This window comes from Lolium rigidum, chromosome 1, assembly GCF_022539505.1.
Source record: "Lolium rigidum isolate FL_2022 chromosome 1, APGP_CSIRO_Lrig_0.1, whole genome shotgun sequence".
Classification (NCBI taxonomy): Eukaryota; Viridiplantae; Streptophyta; class Magnoliopsida; order Poales; family Poaceae; genus Lolium; species Lolium rigidum.
Genome location: NC_061508.1, coordinates 114606210 through 114610270, shown reverse-complemented (window position 1 = coordinate 114610270; position 4061 = coordinate 114606210). Strand labels below are relative to the sequence as shown.

The 4061-nt window shown below is 45.5% G+C and overlaps 1 pseudogene; it reads right to left on the bottom strand.

Moving 5' to 3' along the window:
* Positions 1–230: 230 nt before the first annotated feature.
* On the bottom strand, positions 231–3622 carry LOC124680358 (annotated as a pseudogene).
* Positions 3623–4061: the final 439 nt, after the last annotated feature.

The window sequence follows — 4061 nt, the reverse complement described above, 5'->3', positions numbered from 1 at the left end:
ATTTAAGATTAACACCGGATGGAAGTTTATACCGACTTCCAATAAGGCCAAAACTGCAACTAAAAAATTCATTCCAAACAACACATGATGCATGACCATTTTCCCTGAGAGAGACTTACTTTCTAAGAGAGTAGTTCAAGGCAACCAGTAATGAACCACACATACTTCACTTACTTGCACGTCCACTCTTCTATAGACATTGTTTGACACATATACAATAATAAATTAATTCATCGACCCTGGATGTCGGTAAGAGTTAAATTATTCGTAGAGTTTTGAATGTCATGTCGATTTTGATCCGAGTCTGTGCTCATCAAACCAAGATAGGCAGGGCAGTTGGGGAGAGGAAGTGTGGTGGTTCCATTCTCTAGGGCCAACACAATAGATGGCATCAATGGTCTATCATCTCGGTTTTCCTGAATGCACAAGAGTGCTACATGGATGCAAAGAAAAACTTCATCTAGTGAACATGTATCAATGATAGACGAGTCAGCCAAATTCTCGAGCTTTCCTTCCTTCCACATATTCCATGACTGAAACAATCAAAAACATCATTTATGGAGTATTTTATTTCCAAAACTATGCCTACCTTTTCAAAGTTTGATCTTCAAACAAAGCATGTATATATGTACTCACATAGGCTATGAGGCTAGGAAAGCCCATGGTTCGACCATTGGAGCTTCTCTTTATACCAGTTACAACCTCCAATAGTAATACGCCAAAGCTATAGATGTCTGATTTGGCGGAGAAGATACCTTCCATTGCGTACTCAGGAGCCATATAGCCACTGCGATTATTTCATTTTCAATAGTTAAAGAAATGGATATAAACAATTACACATTATTATGAGTTATTGGTTCAAATTGTTACTCACTATGTTCCAACTACACGTTGGGTGTTTGCATTTTCTTGGTTATCCCCGAAGATTCTTGCCATACCAAAATCTGCTATCTTGGGTTTCATCTCTGTATCTAGCAAAACATTTCCAGCTTTAAGATCTCTGTGAATTATTGTCAGCCTTGAATCTTGATGGAGATAGAGAAGCCCTCTTGCGACACCTTTGATTATATTAAACCGTTTATCCCAATCCAGTAAATGTTTTCTTGAATCATCTACATACAAAGTAAACATAAGAAAAATACGTTGAGTTGTTGTAGGAAAATTTGGGTTGTTTGCTAGAGTGTACCAAAAAGGGTTGCATCTAAGCTGTTATTAGGCAAATACTCATAAATTAGCAGCTTTTCCTCTCCCTCGCCACAACATCCAAGAAGCCGAACCAAATTTCTGTGTTGCAATTTGGCAATAAGAAGTACTTCGTTCTTGAATTCATTTGCTCCTTGCTGAGAGTCCCTACTTAGCCTTTTGACAGCAATCTGTTGACCACCTAGTGTTCCCTGCATAATTTCAAGAAATTTAGTTTGTCATATGAACAAATCAATTAAATTACCTGTTATAGAATGAACAAGACGAAAACACAAAACACTGCTGCATAAGTTACCTTATAAACTTTGCCGAAACCTCCTTGTCCAATCATACATGTTTCGGAGAAATTGTGCGTCGCTAGTGAAATTTCCTCAAATGTAACAAATGGGAACTCTAGATCGCTTGAACCATCCGATGCTGCCTTGTGTTTTTCCAGGTTTCTGTTCTTGCCTGTTTCCCCCGCAAAATTGCATAATCATTTCATTTTTGTTGAGTAAAACATAGATATGGACAGTTAGTAAGCAGCCATGGACTTATATATCCGCAGGGCTTAGAAGATTAATTTTGTACCATGTCTATGTTGGACAAATTCTAATATTTCAAAAGAAGTCACATAGGAAAAGGTATTACAACGGGTGATGTAAATTAAACAGGTTTCTGTTCTTGCCTGTTCCCGCTACAATTGCATAATCATTTCCTTTTTATTGAGTATAACATAGACATGGACTTGTGGACATGTATATCCGCAGGGCTTAGAAGATTATAAGTTTGTACTCTGTCTATGCTGAAAAAATTGTAATATTTCAAGATAGTCAAACGGAAAAAGGTATTGCAACGGGGGATGCAAATTAAACGCAGTACCTTTGAATTTCAACCATGCAGTGAAAATGCACACCACAACAAAGACGCTTCCTAAAGCTGGCAAGACAATCCCCACAATGTTGCTCTTTGCCCTTTTACCTGTCGACCATGCAATTAGCATATAACATAGCGTGAAAACAAAAGTACTCCGATACATTCACTTTTTGGCAATTATTTTGATCGAAATGAGTACTAAAATAGGAAGAATTATCAGAAAGCATAAGGAGGAAAGATTTGGTACCAGATGATGCAGCATCAAATCCTGCAAGCCGGAGATAGAGCGTGTCGGTTGCGGGGCTTGCACCTAGCTTCCCAGAGTCAAGCAGCTCTCCCTCCCATACCAAGCACCTTGGGGTGTCTCCCTTGGACGTGCTGCTGCCAAGGTTGGCATAGGCGTATGCCACGCAGGAGCAGTTGCGGCTGCAATCCGCCGCGCATTTCTCCGACGACGTGCTTCCCACCATGATCACAAACCTGTCCGGCGGCTTCATCCCTGTCAAGGCCAAAAAGCCATCCCCGCACCCAAGCAGCGCGTCCTTCCGTCGGCAGCCCTTGGAGAACCTACCGTCGCTCCACTCCTCCGTCCTCGCCGGCACGAAGCCGTCGAGGCACTTGCACGTCGGCGCCGGCGTTTCCGTCTCGTCGCAGTACCCGTACTGGTTGCAGGCCCAGGTCGGTAACTTAGCGAGCACAGCCCATGCGGATGAGCTTGTATTCCAGCTCTGGATTTGGAGCTCGCCGGAGTAGGTCAGCAGAAACCTGGTGCGCCAGGCGCCGTCCGACAGGCTAAAGGTCGTGTAGCTCTCCTCGTCGTTGCTGACGACGGCCAGGTAGATGATGATGGCGCTGGTGCTGGTCATCTGGAACTGGTATTCGCTCTTCACCAGGAAACCCGTCCACGGCGAGCTGCGGTACACAGGGCGCGCCCCGTCCCAGATGACCATCTGGAGGAACGTGGCCGGGTCGCAGCCGTAGGAGAAGCTCCCTGCCGAGGGGTCGCCGGGGCCTTTCCAGGACACCAGCCGCTCACCGGCACGCGTCCGGTACCTGATCCGCATCTTCATGCCGGGCAGGAAAGAGTCCGTCGGATGGTCGAAGCTCTGCCACAGCCATGTGCCGTTCGACGAGCGGATGATGAGGTTGCCGACTTGCCGGTGCTTAGAAGCACCGCCACCGCCGAATCAGAACCTGGGGCAGTGGCCGCGTCAGTCGTCCAAACGATACGCCCGCCATCACCGTCGGACAGGACAAGGTTGGAGGTGTTGGTCAGGGAGAGCATCGGCGCAACGGAAGTGTTGTTGGTGACGGCGGCTTCTCGGTTAGCGACCCACACCACGGTGTGTTCGGAGATGCCGTTGTACCAGATGCCAAGGTGCAGGTTGGCCGGCGTGGAGCCGGATGGAGAGAAGAATCCCAGGACGAAGTCACCGCCATCGGAAATGATGGTGGCGCCCGGGGAGAGGGGCACGCCGGGGATAAGCCGGTCATCGGCCGCTCGCAAAGGCAGGAAGGCAAAGATCAGGACCGTGACGGGGTAGACGAGAGCTGAGCCATCCATGGATCCTGTTTCTTGGTCTCTGGTCTTACAAAGGCCTTTTCATGGTATGTGATTCAGGAAAAAGAATGTACTAGACGAGAACTTTTTTTGAAGTACTAGACGAGAACTGACAACAATGCACGGACTTTGCAAATTTAGTTTGGCTAGTTTCGCTGACATTTCAGCTGTCTACGTCCACCTTGATTTGACTTTGCGAATATATAAGCCTTAGACTATTATTTCAGTTTGGAGGTAATCCATTCTTGACGCTCATGTAGCTGTAGACGAGTGTCTTGATTAGATGTTAGACAGGAATCACGGATTTAATGTGGTCTGACACATTTATACGCGTCCGATGGAAAAAAAAAGATCTCTTTGCACACAATAAAGAAATTGGATGGTTGTCAACATTATAAAATTGAAAGATTTATCTATCAATCATCTATGAGATAATAGCAAA